Raw genomic sequence first — 26,178 nt, 5'->3', positions numbered from 1 at the left:
GACGACCCTTCTTTCTGGTCTGCTTTAACTTCTGAGGTACTGAAGTTGGGGCAGGTTCCTTTGATTGTTGGGGGGGATTTTAATATAATTATTGATCCGTTATTAGATAGGCTTTCCACTACAAAATTCCGTCCTCCTAAAGTGTTTCATACCTTTAAATCTTTCCTGCACACAACCAAATTAGCTGATATATGGAGGTTACACTTTCCTACGGAGAAATGGTTTTCCTTTTTCTCTAATCCCCATAATTCTCATTCCAGAATTGATTATTTTTTGCTTTCCCCTTCCTTACTTCAGTCAGCCACCAACCCTGTTATAGGTAATATTGATGTTTCGGACCATGCATTGATCTCCTTTGTATTAAATGTTTCCTCTACTTTTCCTAAGCAAAATCGTTGGCGTATGAACACAAGTATAGTTCTCAATGATAAACATAAGTCCAAACTTTTACAAACTATTCAAGACTATTTTGTATTCAACCCAGAAGGCTCAACTTCTGTTGTGAATAGGTGGGATGCTTTTAAGGCCTACATTAGAGGTGCCACTATTTCCATTATGGCACATGAAAATAAACAATTTAACGCTAATATTAAACATTTGGAAACGCAAATTGCTAAATATGAACGTTTATTTATTTCCTCTAATGACCTTCAGTACAAATCTAAACTGCAGAAGCTTTGTTATGAATTTAATGCTATACTTAGTACTAGAGCTGGAATCCAACTAACAAAATCTAATGCTAAATTTCGCTTTAACACCAATAGATCTGGTAAGCTTCTTGCAAACTATTTACGTATTAAGAGGGACAAAACTCAAATAACATCGATTCGTAGTCCTAATGGTCGAGTTGCTATTTCCCATAATGATATTGCACAAGAATTTCTAAATTTTTATTCCCATTTATATAGTAAACCAGTGCCTTGTGATGACTCTTTAATTGATTCCTTTTTAAATCAGTACAAATTACCCCAAGTCTCTCCTTCAGACAGATTAAGTTTAGATTCTCCAATTACTTCTGATGACATTTTACTTGCTATCAAATCACTTCCCAAGAACAAATCCCCGGGCCCTGATGGTATCCCTGCTGAATTTTATAAAGAATTTCAATCATACCTTTTACCTTATTTAAGTTCACTTTTTTCCCATTTTGGTTCCTCTGGCACTATTTCAGGCTCCTTTACGGACGCTTTAATCATTGTTTTGCCCAAACCTGATAAGGACCCTACCCTGGTGGCTAACTATCGTCCTATTTCCTTAGTAAACCAAGATTGTAAACTTTATGCCAAAATTCTTGCCACTAGATTAGCTCCCATCCTTCACTCCATCATTCATCCAGATCAATCTGGTTTTATGAAAAATAGGTATTCAGCTAACAATACTAGAACACTTTTACACGTTATTGAACAGCGCTCTCATCTAACTTCCCCTGCTGGAGTAATGGCTTTGGATGCAGAAAAAGCTTTTGATAAAATTCATTGGCAATTTTTATTTAAAACTCTATTATCTTTTAATTTTGGTGCACATTTTATTCGTATGATTTCTGCTTTATATTTTGCCCCTACTGCTCGTTTGTTTATTAATGGTCAAATTTCAAATCAATTTTCCCTCTTTAGAGGTACTAGGCAGGGTTGCCCCCTTTCTCCACTATTGTTTTTAATAGGAATTGAGCCTTTTCTTAATTATATCCGATGCAATGATAATATTCAGGGGATTGCGATAAATGATGTCATGATTAAAACTTTGGCCTATGCTGATGATGTTTTATTGTTTATTAATAATCCACTTTTTTCTGTTCCCTCCCTCTTAGACATTATTAGAAAATATTCAGTAGTTTCTGGTTATAAATTAAATGTCAGTAAAACTGAATTTTTTCCCCTGAATGCTTTTTGTACCCCGGATATGCTACCGAACACAGATATTATTTGGCAGAACAGTAAGCTGAAATACTTAGGTATCCTATTTGCCTCCTCATTGCCTGCTACTTTAAAACTTAATGGTGACTTTATACTTGATTATATTAAGAACAAAACGTCCAAATGGTCTCCCCTTTTCCTTACCTGGTGGGGTAGAATGGAAGCTATTAAAATGACTGTTGCACCAAAAATTTTCTACTCATTGGCCATGATTCCCACTCAGTTCCCTCTTAAATTTTATAAAGATATTGACAGATTGTTATCTAAATTCCTTTGGTCTAATAAGGTTCCTCGTATAGCTTATAAGAAATTAAAACTCCCTAAGTCCCAGGCTGGCTTTGCTATTCCGGACTTTTACCTCTACCATAAAGCTTTTATTTTAAAGCAAAGCTCCTTATGGTTCACATCCTCTCATATGGTCAAACCTCCAATTTGGCTTGATATTGAGTCTTCAATTGTTCGTCCCTTTTCATTGCCCTCTGTGCTGTCAATGTCTTCTACATCCAAGGTTATTCATAAGTCCTCTATCATCAAATCCTCAAGATTAATAATTAATGATTTGGATTCTAATTTTCAGTTACCCTTACTATACACAATCCACTTGTCTTTATGGCACAGTGCTTTACTTAAACTAAATAGAAACATTACTTTTTGGTCCTCATGGATTTCAAAAGGACTTTTTTATCTCAAAGATGTCTTTTGGGGTACTGCTTTTATTCCTTTTGAGCAACTGCATTTAAAATTCGATATCCCAGCATCTGATTTTGTTAAATACCAAGCTTTATGTAATTCAATTTTGGACTCTTTTTCCAATGGTATTCCTTCTTCCACCACTAACGACCTATTGACTTACCTTGCAGCTGTTACGTCATCCCGCAAAGCTGTCTCGGTATTTTATAAAAAATTGACTTCTTTCCAGGGCTCCAATGTTGGTACAATATCATCTTTTTGGAATACTGAATTGTCCATCTCCCTATCAGATGACATATGGTCATCTATATGGCTTAACAGTATTTCTGGTTGGCTTCCAGTGTCTTTGTAATAATAATAATAATCTTTATTCGGAATTTCAGAATTAGAAATCCATAAAAGCATGATAATACATAATAAAACAGTTATAAAAAAAAGTGCAAAGTGATTGCATATAACAAGTAAGTTCCACATCTGACTTATAAAGACGTTAATTTGTTTGAGGAAATTACTTTAAAGATTTTTTCTGTGTCTATGTATACACTTCAGAAAATTAAGAACATGGTAACAGGTAGCTTCAGTGTCCAAAAGCTGTAGACACCGCATGGCAGGGCGACATTGTCTGAGACCCCAGGATTTTAGTAAAGTCAATAGCCAAACCTTGCGATGTTCATGATAAAACTTGCAAAACAAGACAGTATGCAAGGTAGTTTGTATTGACTTTTCGTCACAGGGGCATAAAGGTGGATTCGGATCCCAAACATTTGCTGTTGGAAAAGCTACCAGTCTGTGAAACATGTTTAGTCTAAGTCTTGTCAGTAGGAAGTGGTCAAAAATACCAATATTAAGGTTTAGATAGGGCTGAATTAAAAAAGTAGATTGGACCATTATCGCCTGTTGAACGGACAGTTTGCCTACTTCAGATTGTAATCTCAGGTTTTCCAAATGTCCCAGGGCTAATGCTTTTAGTTGTTTCTTTGTAAGTTCTCTGATTTTTTCAGGATTTGAATAATATTGCTCTGCCCCAAGGTCAATGCAAAAGTTCCTGATATAGGCTAACCATTTGATTTTTAGGGCATGATCTAATGTCATAGCGTCTGCCACTATCATCTTGGTAAGGTCATTTTTTTCCGAAGTCCAGATACGGCGCCATAAAAGTAGCGGTTGAATTTTTGCAAGGTCCTCAATATGTGGGACACCTAGTTCAGCGTGGCAAGCATAAGTTGAGGATCGCTTTGGGGCCATCAGAAGGAACCTTAAAAAGTTATTTTCTGCTATTTGCAAGGAAGTGACGTCCGTGTGACCCCATAAACTTGCTCCATACAGGGCTGTCGGTTGGCATTTGGCCCTATATATCGCTAACAGTTCCACGGGCGGTCGTTTTCCCAGTTTTTGTGAAAACGTCACCAATGCCGCTAGCGCTCTTTTAAAGCAGTGTTTCCTCGCTTCCACTGCCTTTTTCCAGGACAATTTATTGTCTATTGTAATTCCCAGATAGCAGTATTCAGTTGCAGAGTCTATTTTTTTATTATTGAGGGTAATGTTTTTCAGATGTTTTCTCCCAGCACCTGCCGTCATCACAAAAGTCTTTTTCACATTTATGTGAAGGTCTAGGGTACCCATAAACTGAGAATACCTGTTAAGGGTCTTTTGGAGTTCACAGGGAGTCCGTGCCAGGAGGACAGCGTCGTCCGCGTAGAGCAGAGCGGGAATCGGGCGTTGTTTTGCCTGTGGGAGGTCCCGGGCGCCCTTCAAGAGCTCAACCTCCAAGTTGTTAGTGTAGAGGGAGAAAAGGAAAGGCGCCAGGACACATCCTTGTCTGACTCCACGCTCCACTCTGAAGGACGTTGTCAGCTCTCCCTTTGTGCCAAAACGGACTCTAGCAGAGGGCTTGGAGTACATTTCCCTTAGAAAATTCAGGAGTGGCGGATCTACCCCCATTTGGGCTAAGAGGGACCACAATTTGGTGTGAGAAACACAGTCAAACGCCGCGGAAAAGTCCACGTAAATCATATAAAGTTTATCTTTTTTGGCGTGTATATGTTTTCCAATGATCACGGAAAGGTTTAGGGCTTGCTCCACAGTTCCAAAGCCCTCTCTAAAACCAAATTGTAGTTCAGACAGTATGCCTCTCTCCTCCACCCATTCCTGAAGTCGCTCCAGGATCACCCTACCTGCCATCTTTCCCAATGAGTCCAACAAAGATATTGGGCGATAGCAAGCAGGGTCCTGGCGGTTACCCTTCTTGAATATCGGTACCATGACGGACCTTGTCCAGGACTCCAGGATTCCTTTCTTTGCCGCTGCCGTACACACCCTGGTAATGATCGGGGCCCAAAGATCTGTGTTATACTTGAAGAAGTCAGCCGGGACTCCGTCCGGGCCTGGTGCTTTTCCATTTTTGCTTGAGTTCAGGGCCAGAAGGATCTCGGAGATTTCAAAGTCTATTTGAATAGGGTAGAGCGGAGCTTTTAAATTCTCATCTTCAGTTTCTTGCACAGAGGATGGTTTTTGGAAGATTTTTGAGAAGTGTGATACCCATTCTGACTCATCTATCGCAACTTCAATTTTTGGATTTGTGTCGTCAGCCAAAAAAGGGGTTCTTATTACTCTCCAGAAGGCCTGACTATTTTTTTCCTGTGCACTAACGTGGAGTTCATCCCATAGAGCTTGCTTTAATTCCGCTTTTCTCTTTTTTCTGATTGTAAGGTATTCCTTTCTTAACCACTTGGATGCTAAGGCTGTTTTGGATCATTAATGCAATTTCCATTGAAATCAATGGAAACTCCATGACGAGTTACCCTTGTCATTAGCATCCAAGTAAGCGGATATGGTATGAGGATCCCTTTCATCTTTGTTTAGTGCTACTTTGAGTTTTGAATGAGCCTGAGTACATTCTTGATTAAACCATCCTTTTAAACGGCGTGGTCCAGCTTTATGTTTTGCTGTGAGTAGGGACTTTGTTTTTTCCATAATTTGAGCGAAGCTATTAAGGAGTTCCTCATCTTCTATCAGTGTATCTAAACATTTCTTAATTTGGGGGTAGCATTTAGAACTGATTGTAGCACGTAAAATATGAGGCCAGATGAAAGTGGTCAGATGACTGGACCAAATTTCAAGAAAAAATGCTGGATTTTTTCAGGAAACCCTCACTCACCCTAGTGGTGACATGCTTCATCATCGGGTCCACCGGGAGAGATCGAATACCTCCCCGGTGTGCTGCGACGCCAGGAGACTGCGGAGCAGGTTGTGTGAGAGTGAAGAGTGAAAAAAGTTAAGTGTGGTTAAAAATGTCTAAAGTTGTACCAAAACCGTAGTGCTGAAACCTCTTCCTATATAGGTCGGTTCTAATGAACTAGTTCTGTGATCCGGGATGTTTGCTATTTGAAGGTCCAGATCTGATAGGAGATCGTTCATTATTCCACCCGCATTATTGTGAGAAAAATGGATAAGGGAATCACCTTCCTCTGTCACCATACCAGGACATTTTTGCTCTGGTTTGGTACATTGATGTAGATTGAAATCTCCTGCCCATATTATAGACAATATACCCCTTGCTCCTTGTTTCTGTCTAAGGGTAGTTAATTTTTCATAAAGGTGGGCCAAAACTCTCTGGAGCTGTATTTCCTCGAGGTTGTTATAAAAATTGATGAGGACTACAAACTCATTTTTAGGTAAAGAGAGACCAATGATCTGGAAGTTAGGCTCCAGTTCGATGATATTTATTTTTATGTTTTGGATGGTGTTAGCTATGTAAATATTTAGTCCTCCCTTTGGTCTACCCTTTTGTCCCACCAGTGCAGGGGAAAAATATGTCTTATACCCCTGCAAGTGAAGTTCTGATTGTGACCATGTCTCCTGTAGACAGACTATTTGATGTCTGTGTACATGGTGCATGATGGTCCCATCCTCCAGCTTTGGTCGTAATCCCGCGATGTTCCAGGAGATCACGCTCAAAGTTGGAGGATTATTTTTGAGGGTATTGTCTGTTTGTAGATTGCTGGGAATGGCTAGGTCTTCAGGGATTAAAGGGTTATCTGGAATTGGCGGGATATCTGGAGTTTTAGAGGTCTGTTCTTCTGGCTGTGGTGGTCAGTCGACACACTCTAGGCCACTATACATATTTGTTAGTGGTAATCCATTCCAGCCATCCCAGCGTGGGGGTTCTCTATATTTTCTCCACTGTTCTTGCCCTCTCCATTCATCCCTTTCTCTGCCTCGATAACGAGGGCCTACTGTGTACCAGGGTCCCTCTATTTGCGAGGGACCATCTTGAAATGTGGGTGGGTAAAAGAAGGAAAGACGTTTTATTCCTACCCCCCCATTTAGAGTTTGATCCTCTCCTGAGCAGATGTGTTCTACTATTCTGGGGTCCTCAAAAGTAATTAGGACGCAGTCCCCCTGTATTGTTTTTTTGCCATGGCCGACCAAAGGGGCACTTCAAATCATCAGAATTCTAGTGGAGCAGTAGGGGGGTGGGGGTGGACGATTTATGCTAAGCCAGTGTTGTATCTTGTTTTTTAATGACCAGTTTGGTTCGTATTTTTGGTCCGTCAGCTCTGGTACACCAGTCAATATAGCAACAAAGGGACTCGCTTCTGGTGGAAGTGTTACTGGTCGTGTTACTGGTCGTGTTATGCCCTGTTGTTGTCTTTCCCTCGGTCGATATATTTGGGATTGTTTGGTTGATGGTTGTTTGTTTTTTGTGGCTATGATGGTGCCATTACAGGGGGTGCTATTTTTTCCTGGTGGGATTGTTGAGGCTAAAGTGTCTGGTGCTTTGTTCTTAGTTGGTATTGTAGCTGGGGGTTTCGGGGCTATGGTGGGTATAGGTATCGAGTTTTTTACTTTGGCCACGGGGATTATATTTACCGGTTTTGGTGCCCTGGGTTTTTGTACTTTTTGTGAATCTTGTACACGATTTGAGGCAGAGTTAGCTTTCATCGATGCTGAGAGTTCGACTACGGCTTTTTCTAGTTTTGCCAGGGTATCTTGAATGGGTGAAAGGGATTTATGTAGGAGATTTCCAATTTTTTCCAGCAGGGCTAGATTGTAATTACAGTCAATTTCATTTATTGGGGAGCCCTCAGATACTATCACTAAGTTCGTGGTAGGTGAAGCGTCATGATGTATACTCACAGTGTGCCTACTCTGGTTTCCCAGCAGGGGGGGACTAAGTGTATTTCCTATTTCCTCTGTAGCGGATGGAGTTTGTTTTCTCATTGGTGTTTTATTTGTCGCTACATGATTCTTTTTCTTTTTTATAGCTCCCTCCCTCCTCCCTCTTACCTGTCTTACCTCTTCTGGTGTAGGGTGTAGATCTAAGTCAGGAGTTTTTTCTAGGTCAGAGTCAGCTATTAGTTGAGATTCTGAGAGTTGTGACACCGATAGATCAACTATATTTGGGAGGCTCTGCCTGTTGTTAGTCCCGCCCTCACTATGTCTTTGACCTCTGGTAGGGACTGGCGTTCTAGCGGTTGCTAGATGACCCAGTGAGGATCGTCGGGCCTCCAGGAGGTCTTGGGATACTCTCCGTTCTATGAGTGAAATACTCTGATCTATGAAGGTGTTAGCCTTTGTTATGAAACTGTCTATGGGGCCAATTAATTGTCCTTTTTTTGCTGCAGTCTTACTTCTGCCTTCCCTTGGAGACATGTTTATACAAGTGGGGATATTTACGAAAAGTTTTTTGAGCTAGGAGTTAGGGGGGTAGCCCGGCCCGGCTCTGTCCGGCCTCTAACGGCCTAAAACGGCCCGCTCTTTGCCCGGTCTTAGCCCCGGGGTGGGCCCCGCGCGCGTCCCGCGGTGCGCGTCACTGGGCTTGGTGATATAGTCTAGGGTGGAGAGGGGGCGTGGCACTGGGAGGGGGCGCGGCTCACCCGGGAAGAGGACACAGCTGTGGATGTTGTATGCTGGTCCTCGCAGTCCCGTGGCCGCACCTCTCGCCTCCTCTGCGGCCTCGCAGCTGACACCTCCTCACGCCGGCAAGATAATGAGCTGGAACAGTTGATAGCTACTCCTGTAGCACGATCAGAGTTTTAACAAAGGGACTCCTCGGAACGAGCGGCTCCCGCAAAGCGGGGGCCGCGAGGAGTGAAGAGCGCTTTGGTGGGGGCAGGCACTGGGAGGGGGCGCGGCTCACCCGGGAAGAGGACACAGCTATGGATGTTGTATGCTGGTCCTCGCAGTCCCGGGGCCGCACCTCTCGCCTCCTCTGCGGCCTCGCAGCTGACACCTCCTCACGCCGGCAAGATAATGAGCTGGAACAGTTGATAGCTACTCCTGTAGCACGATCAGAGTTTTAACAAAGGGACTCCTCGGAACGAGCGGCTCCCGCGAAGCGGGGGCCGCGAGGAGTGAAGAGCGCTTTGGTGGGGGCGGGCACTGGGAGGGGGCGCGGCTCACCCGGGAAGAGGACACAGCTGTGGATGTTGTATGCTGGTCCTCGCAGTCCCGGGGCCGCACCTCTCGCCTCCTCTGCGGCCTCGCAGCTGACACCTCCTCACGCCGGCAAGATAATGAGCTGGAACAGTTGATAGCTACTCCTGTAGCACGATCAGAGTTTTAACAAAGGGACTCCTCGGAACGAGCGGCTCCCGCGAAGCGGGGGCCACGAGGAGTGAAGAGCGCTTTGGTGGGGCCGGGCACTGGGAGGGGGCGCGGCTCACCCGGGAAGAGGACACAGCTGTGGATGTTGTATGCTGGTCCTCGCAGTCCCGGGGCCGCACCTCTCGCCTCCTCTGCGGCCTCGCAGCTGACACCTCCTCACGCCGGCAAGATAATGAGCTGGAACAGTTGATAGCTACTCCTGTAGCACGATCAGAGTTTTAACAAAGGGACTCCTCGGAACGAGCGGCTCCCGCGAAGCGGGGGCCGCGAGGAGTGAAGAGCGCTTTGGTGGGGGCGGGCACTGGGAGGGGGCGCGGCTCACCCGGGAAGAGGACACAGCTGTGGATGTTGTATGCTGGTCCTCGCAGTCCCGGGGCCGCACCTCTCGCCTCCTCTGCGGCCTCGCAGCTGACACCTCCTCACGCCGGCAAGATAATGAGCTGAAACAGTTGATAGCTACTCCTGTAGCACGATCAGAGTTTTAACAAAGGGACTCGTCAGAACGAGCGGCTCCCGCGAAGCGGGGGCCGCGAGGAGTGAAGAGCGCTTTGGTGGGGGCGGGCACTGGGAGGGGGCGCGGCTCACCCGGGAAGAGGACACAGCTGTGGATGTTGTATGCTGGTCCTCGCAGTCCCGGGGCCGCACCTCTCGCCTCCTCTGCGGCCTCGCAGCTGACACCTCCTCACGCCGGCAAGATAATGAGCTGGAACAGTTGATAGCTACTCCTGTAGCACGATCAGAGTTTTAACAAAGGGACTCCTCGGAACGAGCGGCTCCCGCGAAGCGGGGGCCGCGAGGAGTGAAGAGCGCTTTGGTGGGGCCGGGCACTGGGAGGGGGCGTGGCTCACCCGGGAAGAGGACACAGCTGTGGATGTTGTATGCTGGTCCTCGCAGTCCCGGGGCCGCACCTCTCGCCTCCTCTGCGGCCTCGCAGCTGACACCTCCTCACGCCGGCAAGATAATGAGCTGGAACAGTTGATAGCTACTCCTGTAGCACGATCAGAGTTTTAACAAAGGGACTCCTCAGAACGAGCGGCTCCCGCGAAGCGGGGGCCGCGAGGAGTGAAGAGCGCTTTGGTGGGGGCGGGCACTGGGAGGGGGCGCGGCTCACCCGGGAAGAGGACACAGCTGTGGATGTTGTATGCTGGTCCTCGCAGTCCCGGGGCCGCACTTCTCACCTCCTCTGCGGCCTCGCAGCTGACACCTCCTCACGCCGGCATGATAATGAGCTGGAACAGTTGATAGCTACTCCTGTAGCACGATCAGAGTTTTAACAAAGGGACTCCTCGGAACGAGCGGCACCCGCGAAGCGGGGCCGCGAGGAGTGAAGAGCGCTTTGGTGGGGGCGGGCACTGGGAGGGGGCGCGGCTCACCCGGGAAGAGGACACAGCTGTGGATGTTGTATGCTGGTCCTCGCAGTCCCGGGGCCGCACCTCTCGCCTCCTCTGCGGCCTCGCAGCTGACACCTCCTCACGCCGGCAAGATAATGAGCTGGAACAGTTGATAGCTACTCCTGTAGCACGATCAGAGTTTTAACAAAGGGACTCCTCGGAACGAGCGGCACCCCCAGTGTCTTTGTATCAAACTAATGCTTTTATTTTATTTAATACCCTATGGACCCCATTTCGATTACACCATGCAAAATTGTTACCATCTGATGTTTGTTGGCATTGTACTTCTAGCTCTGGATCACTTCGTCAAATGTTATATGATTGCCCAATTATTTTGACATTTTGGTCGGATGTTTGGATTGTAATTTCAAAATTTTTACCTGTACAAGATGATATTTCTTATGCTATGTTAATATGTAAATCAGTTGCCCTTTCCCATCCTCTTAGTGAGTTAGAAGCTAAATTATTTAATTTCTTAATTACAGCTGCTTTGAAATCCATTACTTTTTGTTGGAAAGATGCTTCTTCTCTTTCAGTTCATGCCTGGTGGTCATGGATTATCTTTACTAGAAAAGGAGCACAGTTATCTCTTAAAGGCGTTGTTCATAATTCACAGTCATTTCAATCTTTTTGGTCACCTATTGATTCGTATGTTTTGCAGTGATATATGGAATATGTATTGCGATGACCGCTTGTTCTATGCTGTATTTTGTTACTTTATTTCCCCTATGTTACAGGCCTTTAAAATGTATTTCAATTAAGACTCTATTTTGTTGTATTTTTCGATACTATGATATATCCCATACCCCGTCCCTTCCCACCCCTTTTCTCCCCCTTTCCTATTCCTTGGATTATTGCATTTTATGGTCGCAATTTCATCATTTATGCATATGAGAATTCTTCTTTTGTATTGTATGTGTCTAATTTCTCCTGTTTGCATTTTGTTTCAATAAAATCATTCTGAACTCAAGAAGTCCCATTCAGAATTTAGCACAGCTGGTGTGTAACCATGTACTAGCCAATGGGGCTACCAGCTCTTCCACAGTAAAACCAACAATTTGGAATTTTTACTATGAGGATTTATGAAAATATATGTCTTACTTTTTAACGTACCGCAACCTGCCATAATGCTCAATAGGCCTACCTTATGACCTCACATATTACATCACTCATGATACGGTCAGTGACATTACTGATGACATCTCCAATTACATCGCTGATTCCATCACTAATTACACCATCCAGTGAGTGTCAATATTTCTCAAGAGTTTATGATTGCCAAACATGTATACTATGGTAATACAAAACTTAAAGTACCATATGAGGTGTACTGCTAATGATTGATACTACTGTTAATATATATCATGTGAGTGGCTGTGTGGCTGTATGTATCTTTACGTGTATCGGTGTGTGAGTGGTTGAATGGGTGTATAAATGGTTGTGTAAGCACCTGTGTGGGTGAGTGTGATGCTGTTTGAGTGGCTGTATTGGTGAGTGAGTGGGTATGTCAGTGGATGTATGGGTAGGTGAGTGGCAGCGTAAGTGTCTCTGCTCTATCAGTGGGTAAGTAGGTTTGCAGTGGCTGAATGGTTGAGTGGGTGTCTGAATGGCTGCATGAGTAAGTGACTGGGTGTGTAAGTGGCTGTATGGGCAAGAGAGTGGCTGTTTGACTAGGAGTTTCATTAAGGGACTGTGTGTGAGTGACTGTATTAGACAGTGAGTGTCTGTGTGAATGGTTGTATAGGTGATACAGGAATGTGTGAGTGCTTGCATGGATATGTGAATGGGTAGCTATGTGGTTGCCTGAATGAGTGTATGAGTGCTTGTATGCGTGAGTGAGCTGCTGTGTTAGGATGGTTGATTGGGTAAGCAAGTGGGTGTGTAGAAAATAGAAACCTTCTCCGGGGTCCCACTGATACTTGGTCCTTTTAAACCAACAAAAAATAAATTGGCACAGAAGCTGAAATATAAAAAGAATGCATTTATTCACCTCAGATGAGGGAGACTAGGTCACACAGAAGTCTTAGCAACTGAATGAGGCAGTCTAAGGAGTACAGAAAGCAGGGGCCTTATATATGCTTAGGGTTACATAGTCAGCATAAGACCATGGGGCAGTCCTGGCTCATGTAAGGAGAGTTGCTTCTCCATATAGCATCAAAAATAGCCTGACAGTTATACTAGAGAAGCAGGTGCATTCTACTAGCTAGGCCCTTCTGAGCATGTGCGAAGGTGGAAGATGCTAAATATAGTTAGTTTCTAGGCAGATTACAAGAGCAGTCAACACTGAGGGAGGACAGAGCACATGGCGAGCATGTGGCAGCACATGGAAAACAAGATGGCTGCCAGAAATACAAAATGGCTTTCAGCTCATGCTAATAAATCCCTGCAATATTTAACAGATAGTCATTTTAGCATGAGCTAAAGACATTCCTATGATCCAGTAGGAACATAGAAAATATTTGCACATTAATTTTCATAAATTTATCAATATCCTAATTCATTGCTAGGTGGGCATTTTCCATTCTAAACATTTCATTAAGCGGGTATATATAAAGTATAAGCACGAATACAAAGGGAACGAAGCATTAGGTCATAATTAACATACAGACAGTAGGAGAGAGTAATGACCACTATTACAAACATAATTATAATTTTTTTAGTCCTAAGCAAAAGCAAATCTTAAAACCATCTAGTAAACATTTTCAAGGCTACTTGTCCATTTTCCTTTTATGAGGGCTAGAACATCAATCATATCTGGGACCAGGAGGACCACAAAGGGCCATAGGAATTAGGACGAAGAGCTGCAAAGAGTTGCTCCTCCTCAAAAATGGGACGACTAAAGGGGTACATTATTGACAAAAAAAAAGAAGAAGTCCTTGGGGAAATTGAAGCCGCTGTACAACCAACCAGAGGGGAGTTTCTCCCTGTGTCCATTTGAGCCTCACAGGCAGGCTTTTGTTGTTTCCACGGTGGAGCTTCACAACTCGCAACTCCAGAATCACAGCCCAGTTTCAAGGAAAAAGTCTCTTCTTTCAGGAAAGGGCAGTCACCCACCAGGCAAATGCTCTTAGCGATCCTGTTTAGTGTCTCAGGCAGTGCACCCGTTTTCTTCACTTCAATCTAACAGCCACCAGAGACACAGCACCTGTACCCTAAACTCAAGTCCTTCCCTAACTCCTGTATTGCTCTTCTGGCGCACTACTAATTCGTTGGGGCAAAACATTGCATCCAGTGTACCCAGGTATCTCTTGACCAACAAACAAAGGAGCAAACTTGCATTCACTTTAGGACTAGGATTCAGAGGCCTGATGCTAGGATCTCTGAAGCAACCCTTGTGTCAAAAGGGGTCACCTCAAGCAAAGCTTCCTCGCCATTCTGGTCGGTCTGTGACTCTCAGCTGGGCATGATCCACGATTTCTCCTTTCTGATTTGTGACCCCTTCTCTTGCCCAAGACAGTGGCAGGGGTACACAATTCATTTTAGGGCTTCCACCTTCACTGAGGTCCTAGTTGCCAGCAATGCCTGTGCTGGTTACCTTCACTTTGGCTTCAAGCTGGACTGGTGCTGACGCTGATTCCCCAAGCTGAATCTGATGTCCAGGCCCCTCTGTCAATGGTTTTAAGGCAACAAATATCTATTGGTGGACAGAACAAAAGGTCTTTAGACAAGGCACAGAAACAGTCTATCAACAGAGAGGATAGTCACAGAATACTTCCTAGTCTTGGGTTGCCCCATATATTAGCAAGGCACCCAAGAACCACTTTCCTCTATCTATGAAAGAGTAAAAAAAAAAACAACAGCCTGGACCTATTGGCAAATATAAAAGGAACTCTTTGGTGAACTGACAAGAGTAATACATCACTAAAACCCAAGCAGCCAAGGAAGTCTGTATTCACTTACTAAATTGTGAGAAAAAGAGAAAAACAACACCGACAACACAGACATACCCTAAATCCTTACATTGGTGTATTCCTGTGTACTAATCTGAAAACCCTAAAAAAAGGAAATGTTCCACACTTTTGCTCATAAACTTTACATTATTTGTACAGGACTGCAGACACTACTAAAATGATTCTTCTTAATGAAAGTACCTACATTGTATGCTTAGGACCATGCTCTCATGTTATAATAAGGACTGTCAGTTTATTTACACGGACTAGCTAATAAAAAACTAGCAATGCCCTTGCAAAACTATGTAGCATGGAATAACCTACAATAATGGTACTATCACCTAAGACTTGTAGAACAAAAACTACCCACATCTGGTCCCCCTTAAAGGTCAAATAAGGGAACAACAATCTAGACTATTTATCCTGTCATAATTTCATCAAACAGGATGGGCAGTGACATAACATATATATTTATTCATGTTATTAATGTTAACAAGGTTTAAAACAGTATTAATGAATAGCCAATTAAGTGTCTCATTGCTATTTCACAGACAATTTAGACAGGCAAAAAATAAATTGAGAAAAGGAGAGAGCAACATACATTTTACCTAGCCTTAATTTGTAGAGGAGCTAGCACCCTTTCCCTATTTTGACAGTAGAAAACCTGAAACAGGTTTCACTTCTGTCAACACTATCAATCCCTATTTGTAGCAACTGGCCATAATCAAAGTTATAGGAGGTATATCACACTTTTGAGGAGAACTAAAAAAACATGAATACCCAAACCCCAATCCTTTTAGCAAATGTACAAGTGAAACATGAGGGTGAATTAATTCAAACTAAATCCCATTGGCTCAGCCCTAGTAAGCACCAAACTAAAAGCATTAGTGCTGTACATATGGCCAAGCTCACATAAATGTAAATGTAAATGTACAGGAATTTATATAGCGCAAATCACCAAGCGGTTTCTAAGCGCTTGCTTAGGGAACCCGTCCTGGTATTCCCCTGTGAGATAACCCCGGCAGGGTATCCGCAAGGTGAAAGCCAGGCATCCCACCGCGAGGGGCCGTTGTGGAGATTAAGCAAGCTATTGCCCAGAGTCGCAGAGTGTGAACCCGTGAATCGAGTAGGCACCGGAGCGAGAATTGTCGAGTCCATGGACATTTTAGGACTCAATACCCCGCCGAGCCGGGAATTGAACCCTGGTCCCGGGCTGACCTCTGCTTCCAGGTCTGCCTCCTCTAACCAGTGAGCCACACTTCTCCACATATACAATTGTATTGTGGTATATTCATATGAGTGCATAAAAACTTGTTTTTGCCAACCAAAAATAAGCACAACTCCTCCTTCTTTCCTTGCGCTGCCATCTTGTCTTTCAAAAAGTTTCAGATGTCAAAATGTCAAAGCAGACCTTGCTCTGGTAGCCCTGCCAGGCTTCTAAATATAGAACTGACTTTTAACTCTTCCCAGCTGTCCTATTCTGCGTGCAAATTTTCCATGCAGCTTTTCCTATTCAAAGTCACCCTGAAAACAGAAAGCGGACCCATTCCCCTGTTTGTCAGTTTAATAACTTCTGCTATTTTTTAAACTTATTTTCAATTGTAAGCAGTGTGCAATATACTTGTCTAACAATATAGAAGTCAGCTATTTGTATTATACCTAAATGTGTGCATTTACTGAAGCCTAAGGCACTTTAAAAGCTGCTCTGAATGGAAAAAATGCTGTTTAAATAGTACTTTTTGCCCAATTTCGACTTTGATATTTGGGGCACTTAAAAATGAATATCCTGTAATTTTCTTTCATAATAGTCATCCTCAGAATGTTCTCTAGATATACCAAGAGTGAGAAATCAAAAATACATTATATATACCCTTATAAAAATGAGTTTATTACGCCTGCGCAAACTGATATTTAAATTTAAATTTAATGATAGGAGGTCACAGTATAAGTATTAAGCTTTATAAATATTAAAAAACAAATTTAAAAGGACCTATTTTTTAATACTGTTTTCATAATTAATAAAAAATATTTTTTTATAAAACCAATCATTTTGATAATTCCACATAGAAAAAGCAAGCTGCATCCCTTGCCTATCATATTTAGACGGATTCATTCATAAGCCGAAGCACAGAAGCCTGACTTGAAACATGAAACATTTTGCGCCACTTTTTTTAAAAGGACAGTCCTTATTTAAAATCAGAACCACGGATATGCTTATGTAAAAAGGCTTTAGAAAAGGAAATCCTTACTTTAAATGTTTTCTTGTTATCCAAAATAATTAACCTGATTTTTGTAACTTTTTAAAACAGCAGTCTGAAATGCAGGATTTTACACCATGTCCTGTAGTGACAAAATCCTGGCTGAGTCAACATTCCTGTCTCTCCGTGGCCTACAATCAAAACAACAGCTGCTGCTCAGCAGTTAAAACACAGCTGTTATAAAGCTTTTTTTAGTGTTGAAATGGAAGCACAGAGACTGTCTATTTAAAACGGAGGCATTTCTAGTTCTAAAATGTGTGTGTAGTTCAGCAACATCCAATTTACTCAGATGATGTGTTTGCATGTTTATGTCTAACAAAATCTATCTAGGGAAAATGTTGTAACATTTTATAACTATTTATTTATTGCAAAAACACACAATTTCGTTTTTTTAGGCCTATTTTATTCCTATTCAATGTGAATTCTGAAGTTGTCTTTTAAGCATTAGCAGTTTGTACATGTGCATAGTTGCTTACTCCTATAAATTTAATAGTAACATGCAGTTATTTAGCATATAATATGGTTCATTTCTGGAGTTTTATTTAATTTTTATTTAATATTAATTAAATGACATTTTGCATACCAGACTGATGATAGCAAGAAAACACAAACACACACATTGAGCTCATTCCAGACTTATACAGAAGGGGGTCATACACTCAGAATCACATAATACAGCGCGCTTAAGGCTAGCAATCCTTATACAAAGAGCACAATCGCTATTTACTTACAGAAGTATCACTAATGTGAAAACCACAAACCACATAGACATTTAAACACACATTTAACCCACAGATCAACTCTTAGGACAGAAACAAAGGACAGCCCACAGACTGTTCTTAAACCAAACCATTTGTAAATACTAGTTGTAAGTCATATTTACAAGAAGAACTTCTGAATAGTATTCCAAAAGACTGCAAAAAAAACAGCCCAACAAACTGTTTTATTTCCAAGAAGCCGAAATACACTCAATTCACTAGCTTTGTCTGGCAGAACACAAATAAATCGCTCTGCATATCTCCATTTATAAACGTGTGTAGAAAAGTATCCTTGTTTGCATTATGTCCATATTTTAATTCCATGGGGATACAGAATCACCAAGGAAGAAATATGTTTTTATACCTAAACCTATTTAGGTATTCCCTCAAGGGAGCCGGCTAATTCACTTCACATCTCACTATGGTACCTCCAAAAAGCAACACATTCTTCGATGTGTGCTTGAAACAGGCATGGCAAAAAGAGCGCAAAATAACGCTTAAGGTACTCTTCGTACGTTGCGCCGTTCAAACAAATTCAAATAGAGAAAAATCTCCTCATTACCTGCCTACATAAATTGCAATTTACATATTACATACATACTAATCAAAAGTTGGCCAACGCAAATCTAAGCCACAGTAAGTGTTACTAAACTACCTTACCAATCCAAGGCATCAAAACCAACAGCAAGTGCCGCAGAACGACTCTTACCAATCAAATGGTTGTCCAAATTCTAACTGCCGATTTCTGAAGGACCTAACGGTCGTTTTTTAGAATACTCACGCCAAAAAGGTTCTCAGTCAGGAGTGACATCATGTGGAGGATCAAAATCAGGAAGACCAGAAATATACTGGGCTGCAGAGACAGAGACTCCTCAGAATCTCTTTGCACAGAGTACCTCCTTAGTAGAGTCCTGTCCTGTCCTCCACAGTAGATTTCTGTCTCCTGACAAGATCACTCCTTAGATAGCCACTTCTCTGATGAGCCCAACGTTGGGCGCCATTTGTAGAAAATAGAAACCTTCTCAGGGGTCCCACTGATACTTGATCCTTTTAAACCAACAAAGAAGGAATTGGCACAGAAGCTGAAATATAAAAAGAATGCATTTATTCATCTCAGATGAGGGAGACTACGTCACACAGAAGCCTTAGCAACTGAATGAGGCAGTCTAAGGAGTACAGAAAACAGGGGCCTTATATATGCTTAGGGTTACATAGTCAGTATAAGACCAAGGGGCAGTCCTGGCTCATGTAAGCATGCAAAATGCCTAAGATGGGCATGCAAGATCTGCTTGCTCAACAAAGTGGGAGGAGAGTTACTTCTCCATACAGCAGCAAAAATAGCCTAACAGTTATACTAGAGAAGCAGGGGCATTCTACTAGGTAGGCCCTTCTGAGCAGGTGCGAAGGTGGAAGATGCTAAATATAGTTTGTTTCTAGGCAGATAACAAGAGCAGTCAACACTGAGGGAGGACAGAGCACATGGCGAGCATGTGGCAGCACATGGCAAACAAGATGGCTGCCAGAAATACAAAATGACTTTCAGCTCATGCTAACAAATCCCTGCAATATTTAACAGGTGTGTGACTTTGAAGGTAAAAAAGTGGGTATTTGAGTAGCTGTATGGGTGAGTGTGTGGTTAAGTGGCTGGCGGTATGGGTGAGTAACTGGTTGTATGAGTGGCTGTATGGGTGAGTGACTAGATGCATGAGTTGGTGTACAAGTGAGTGAGTGGTTGTGTGAGTGGCTCTATGGAAGACTGAGTGGGTATGTGAGTACTGGTATAGGTCTGTGAATCAGCATTTCAGTGATTGTACGGGTGTGTGAGTGGGCATACAAGAGATTGGATGGGGTGTGAGTAAGTGTGTGAGTGGTTATCAGTGATGTCGTTTGAGATATCATCAGTGATGTAATGACTGATGTCACTGACCATGTCATGAGTGATGTAATATGTGCAGTCATAAGTAGTGCATTGCAGGGGCATAAGTTATAGTTACCACAGTTAACTATAACAGCCGAATTTCAGTGGTTTGTAAATTCTGTTTGCAATATTGTCCCTGTAACCTTTGTTTTTTTGGTGAATTTCTAAGGTTTTTAAAAGCTAATTCCAAATTATAATGTTCTTGTAACCTTTGTTTTTTTTCAGTAAATTTCTATGGGTTTTAAATTGAACATACTATGCTTGTGCTGTCAGGTTTTAAACTAGAAATACTCATATTTGTGTATTGCTCTGTGTAAGGTAGCATTTGCAGCACTATTTTCTTTGCAGGTGCCATGTTTAGCTGTTCAAAACCTCTCTAGTTTAATTCCGAGAAATGTTCCAGTCTGAGCTTAGTTTTTGCCATGTAGATCTGTTCCTGTAATGAGTACACTGTTTCTATTAGCGCACAACTTTCTCACTAGATTAGAGGCCCTTCTCCACTTGTCTGGTGACGGGCCTGACTGGAACAACCTTGGACTTTGAAACTTTGTGTGAGATAATGAGCTCCTTGACTGTCTCTCTTTGTATTTTATTGCTTAGCTGCACCTGCCTGGAAAATTCCACTAAGGGTGTGTTTTCGCGTTTTAGTTCAATTACAAAACATATATAATGTATCTTTATACTTGTCAATTTCAGTCCCTCTGTAGCACTCCTAGCGACTGGGAATATTGGGCTCCGCTCTGAGTGTACAGAATAAACAATTATCGGTTTGTATTCTCTACTGTCTGACAAACTCTTCATTTTGGTATGGAAGGCTGAGAGGTGGTAATTAGTGACCCTAGTGACCCTAATCGGGCCACTTCCTTCCCAGGCGATCTGTTGTATTGTTGTATATACTCTGTGGAGTCTGACTCCTCCCACTGCTTTGGATTGGCTTCTGTCTGTGCCATTCACAATTGCTAGCCTGCAAATGGATAATGGCTCGTTCATGTCTCACCTTTTTCTCAGAAGGCAACTCCCATGGAATATTGCTGTGGAAACGAGCAGCGATGTGCATGCAGCTTGTGTGCCTTTATCTTGCTTTTTTTAAGGCTTTAAAGCATTTTTACTCTGGTCCCAGCTGCATGTTGCACTCGTACATGGGACGGAATACATCATTTTGTTAAAACAGGTAATTACTCATCTAATTTCAATACCTATTATAGTTCTTTCTTTGTACTCTAGCCTGATGACGCATGAAGAATAAAAGCAATATTGAACACCTTTCCGACATCGGCTGCTCAAAAAACTGAACCAATCACAATCTAGGGCCAGCAATTTGTGCTGCCTATTTGGAAGAGGCAGTGTGAGAGGCAGGCCCATAGGGTAATTGATGAACTAAAACATGCCTTTCAATAGACAGTGTTCTTTTATGTAAAGGATCATGTCCCTTTTGCACCCCATTAATGTTATATACTTTTGCTCACTTGATTCCCCTCCAAAGTTCCGTTTTCAAATTGTGGACGGCAGCTGCCTGAACCAGTTCCCTTGTACGTTTTGTGGAATGGATGTGCATCATTAACAGTGAAGAGGGCTGTCTCTGGGCTTCTTCCTGGTCTAAATCCATTTTGTATGTTTGAAGGTAGATTGTTTTGTTGAATGAATGTTTGTATCTAGACAAATGCAGACTTTTCCATTAGTTTACCCAAGAAGGGTCCATTGCAATTTCATTGTAATTAACAGAAATACCCTTGAGTCTGTCTTACTCTAGGACAGGGCTTTAAGTGGGATGAAAATTCTGGGGGGTCTCTCGTAGTGGCATGGCTGATGTAATTATGGGCATGGCTTAAAACACTTAAGCTAAAAATCTGTACTTAGCATAGTGGGCTCCTGCCTGGTATTATGCGTCTTCTGCCATTGCCTCCAGATATATAATAGAAGTAACATTACACCTACAACAAGCCAGGAATATTGGCTTTGTCAATGGTTGTAAGTTGCATAAGATAAATAGGAACCTACTATGTTTTCGTTGTATGTAATACTGAAAATGCTGCAGTTTTTGTGAGCGAGGATGTGGCATAAGGCTAGAGCTGTCGACTTTTGAGATGACAAAGCAGGTTTGACCCGGACTTCGACTCAACATCCGGTGCTCCAAAAAATGTACATGCGCTTGAGTGATGTAACTGGTACTCATGTAAAGTGCTCCAAGTTTGCTCTACACAACAAAAAAGAAGCAATTGCAAGATCTTACAAAAAAGATATCGTGACAGGAAGACACACCCAAAATAAGAGGAATAAAACAGGTGTTCGATCTTCCCTCTAACAGAATGAAAAGGTTTTAAATCAATCAAAAGCTTTCTTAAAAAGTCACATGGATTGGATTTGCATACGGGACACGCACCCGTAGCGTATAGGTCGCGCACCCCTAAAATCTGCTATACATAATTCTAAAGTATAAATTGCTGTTTATAAATTATTTTGTAAAGTATATTAGTGAAAGTCTTTAAGCAAAACTGATATTTAAAGTTTCCACAGTGATATTTCATACTTTTGAAATGACGCCGCAGTCGCGTCTCCTACACGAACTCAGAAATATTTGCCGGCTGGTTTCGCGCATCCATCATGTCCACAAAAATCTGTCAAAATTATTTGAAAATAAATTTAAGACACCTTTCTTACTAATTTTATGTAGTCAGTAATAAACCTCTATGTCTAAAACATATAATAATTCGTTCTAAGTGTGTTTTTGAGCTTCAGATTCGTATACCGGATCCGTGCACCCATCGCGTAGGATCGCATACGGCGCGCAACCCTTTTTTATGAATTAAAAAAGAGAAGGTAAATAAGATAGGTATGAAAAGAATACAACAAAACAACTTTTATAATATTAAAATCAATCTTACAAAATGTAACTTACCAAAAAATACTTTGAAATAAGTACTATACATTTTACTATATTATATCACACTGATTAAAATTACAAACAATAAAACAGTGTAATTTAAGTACACAATACTATAAATCAGCTATGTTTTTTATTTATAATTATTTCAAAAACATAAAACACTCCAAATATGTTTAAACTATTCTTTTTTTGATACATAATATTATTATATAATAACATTCTGTACAATATTAATAATAATGAAGCATTAGTTCAAGTTAATAGAAATTTTAATCATTCAAATAAATAACACTATAAATCTTTAATAGTCTATGATAAACATATATTTTAAAAAAGGGATTATAATTATTAAAGAAGATTTTAGAAAAACTATGACTTTTTTAAACGAGATGTTCAAAAAAATAATTACAAACATTTTTAAATAAAAGGAATGCTATAAAAAACTTAAAAATTCAGTAAAAAAGCATAGATTTTAGGGATTTTATAATTAAGGTTTAGGATTTAAAAAACCTGTAAAATTCACTGAAAAACACAGGTTTTAGGGACAGGATAGTTAGCAATTAGCATTTAAAAAGACTTTAGAAATTTACTGAAAAAAACCCAGGTTTCAGGTATGTTATAGTTAGGAATTAGCATTTAAAAAACTTTTGAAATTTCCTGAAAAAAACACCGGTTTCAGGGACGTTATAGTGAGTCTGACATTTCACTCGCACAAAACCAGAGAAATTTGGACGCTATAGTTAGCTGAGCTAATTATAACTCATGCCCCCGCAATGCACTTCTGATGACATCATCTGATTACATCATCCACTTAATATCTGATGCACCTACTCACACTCTATTATAACCTATCCTACACCCACTCTAAACTACAAACTACCATTTTCACAACTTTAGACACACTAACACCAGTTATAACATACCCACTCACTAATTCATAGGTCCATCCACTCATCCACTCACTCACTCATACAGTCACTGATATATGCACTCATACACCCATACAGACACTCACACACCGCCTCTCATCCATAGAGTTACTCACACTCCCAATCAGTAACTCAAAGAGTAAATAACACTGCCATTTACTCACCTATACACACCACCTCACTTATTCATACAGATACTAACACATAGTTACTCTCTTATACAATCAGTGACACAAGCACACACTCATTTATGCAGCTTCTCTCACAATCATTCACTCTCCCATACAGTCATTTATTATTCTAACACTCAGATTTACTGCCTTTACATGCGTAGTTACTCACACATATACCACTGAGACATCTATTCACTCACCAACACAGCCATAAGCACACTCACCCACCCGTACAGCCCCTCACAGAAGCACTCATGACATATTCACCCAGTGAATCACCTACTCACACATCCATGCAGAGAGTCACACACCCCCACCCACCCATACAGACACTCAGACACCCATACATGTACTCAGACAACCAATAATTAACCCATATAGACACTCAGGTATCTACTTACTAACACATGCAACCACTTACACACCAACCACCTGACTGATACAGATGTTCACACAGATTAGTCACTCACACATACATTCACTAAGACACATTTAGTCACTCACTTATACAGTCAGTGATGCACCCACTAAATCATCCATTCAGACACTCATACACCCACTCATTCTTCAATACACCTCTATAGATAACATTCTTACATTTTTCAGAAACAGTCACCCGATGATGTCATCAGTGATGTCTCTGACCATGTTATGAGTGATGTAATATGTGACGTCATCAGCAGTGCATTGCGAAGGCGCGAGTTATAGTTGGCTCATCTAACTATAACAGCCGAATTTCTCTGGTTTTGTACTAGTGAAATATCAGCCTAACTATAACTTTCCTGAAACCTGTTTTTTTCAATTAATATAGATATACTTATATTGCCTGCTGGATGATTAAAATGAAACAGTGTGACCCCGTGAGTGCCCGTACTCTTTATTGGGAGGAAGCTTTGATGTTAATCATGAGTCGGCCATCACAACCGTGGCACCCGCCACTAAGGAGTTTGGTAACTTTTGGCGGAACATTGAGCAATAATTAAACAAGGATGCCAGAACCGCTGCAGTTGGATTATCGTGGCTCATATCATGCTGACTGAAAGTCAGGGATAATCCAAACCCGAAGAAGGTAACTCCTGAATGAGATGGAGTAAGAGATTTCCACATGTCATATACTGCGGCTGGCAAGGGGGACTGTAGAGACATAAAAAACTTAGGTGCTTGGAATTGTGAATTGCACCGTTTTTTATTTTATAATATAGAACTGCTCCCTGGAGTATCTGTAGAGCCCAATGAAGGTTGGATCTGAGGGGGACTTAATGTGGTCCATTGGAACATAGTAATATCGAGTCAACTTGCAATGTTAGCATGTCGGCTACAAAAGAACAATTGAACTCGGATGGCAAATTCCTCTCTCTATGTTTACTGATACTCCACCTATGTGAGTGTAGTTTGATGAATTTAAATGACTAAAGCAAACTGTGTCTCTCATTGCAGCAAGCATTTAAAAAGGCAGACTGCCGAAACACGTTTGCATGCTGGTTGATTTACATGAAACAGTGTGACGCCTTGAGTGCCTGTACTCTTTATTGGGAGGGAGCCTTGATGTTAATCGTGAGTCTGCCATCATTATCGTGGCACCCGCCACCAAGGAGTTCGGCAATGTTTGGAGGAACATTGAGCAATAAATAAACATGGATGTCAGAACCGCCACAGTCGGATTATAGTGACTCATTTTATGCTGACTGAAAGTCGGAGCTATCCAAACCCGATGAAGTGTAGCCTTTGGGAGTAACTCCTGTATGAGATTGACTAAGAGATTTCCACATGTCATCTACTGCGGCTGGCAAGGGGGACTGTAGAGACATGAAAAACTTAGGTGCTTGGAATTGTGAATTGCACCTTTTTATTTTATATTATAGAACTGCTCCCTGGAGTATCTGTAACAGCCTAATGAAGGTTGGATCTGAGGAGGACTTAATGTTGTGCATTGGCACATAGTAATATTGAATCCACTAGGCATGTTAACATGTCCGCTACAAAAGGAGTATTGAACTTGATGGCAAATTTCACTCTCTATATGTACTGATACTCCACGTATGGGAGTGCAGTTTGAGGAACTTAAAATAACTAACACAAAGAGTGTCTCTCATTGCAGCAAACATTGAAAAAAGGCAGACCGCTAAACGTGTTTGCCTGGTGGATGATTAAAATGAAACAGTGTGACCCCTTGAGTGCCCATATACAACGAAGGTAGAAACACCCTGAACCCCTATGCTTGGTCAGGGGGGTCCCACGGGGACAACCCGCCCCAAAAAAAGCTTTTTTGATCAAAGAAATTTGGCATTATTTGCGAATCCACCCCAAAAGAAATGAAGCACTGGACACTGTTTTAATAAGCCCCAGGGTGGGCCAGGTCCCGGGGGTAATGTGACAAATATATGCGGGGGCTGCAAGGGCCCATGAAGCCCGGGGAATCGCCATCTCCACAGGGCTTTACTTAATTATGGGGTAGTGCAGCTCCCGCTCTATCATAGCAAACACTGCTTTGCTTTGTGGAAGCGAGAGCAGGAAACCTGCTCTTGCTTCCACGAAGCAAAGCAGAATTGCAGAATTGCTTTTACGCACAGGGAGCTGCATGTGAAGCTCCCTTTGCCCAAAAGCAATGCCGGATACGCAGGAGGTGGGGAGCCAGCTGGGACTGTGGGGGTAATGGGGCTCCCCCTGTGGTCCCCAGCGTTGAGGCCAGGCCCCGGGGGATGGGGTCCCTGGGGTCAAATGTGGTCCACTTGCGGCCCACTTCCCATATAAATAATAACAAAATA

General features: G+C 42.0%; 1 long non-coding RNA gene across 1 annotated transcript in view; it reads right to left on the bottom strand.

Annotated features, from left to right (window-relative positions):
- Nucleotides 1-12,571: 12,571 nt before the first annotated feature.
- The window catches only part of LOC144773442 (uncharacterized), a 59,792-nt gene continuing 46,185 nt past the window's right edge, over nt 12,572-26,178 (bottom strand). The window contains exon 3 of the long non-coding RNA XR_013599979.1: nt 12,572-14,237. This is a non-coding gene — a long non-coding RNA (uncharacterized LOC144773442). The remainder of the gene's footprint in view (nt 14,238-26,178) is intronic.

This window comes from Lissotriton helveticus, chromosome 1_1 (assembly GCF_964261635.1).
Source record: "Lissotriton helveticus chromosome 1_1, aLisHel1.1, whole genome shotgun sequence".
In the NCBI taxonomy this organism is placed as follows: Eukaryota; Metazoa; Chordata; class Amphibia; order Caudata; family Salamandridae; genus Lissotriton; species Lissotriton helveticus.
Note: the sequence above shows the minus strand (reverse complement) of the source record. Positions and strands in the feature narration are given on the sequence as shown.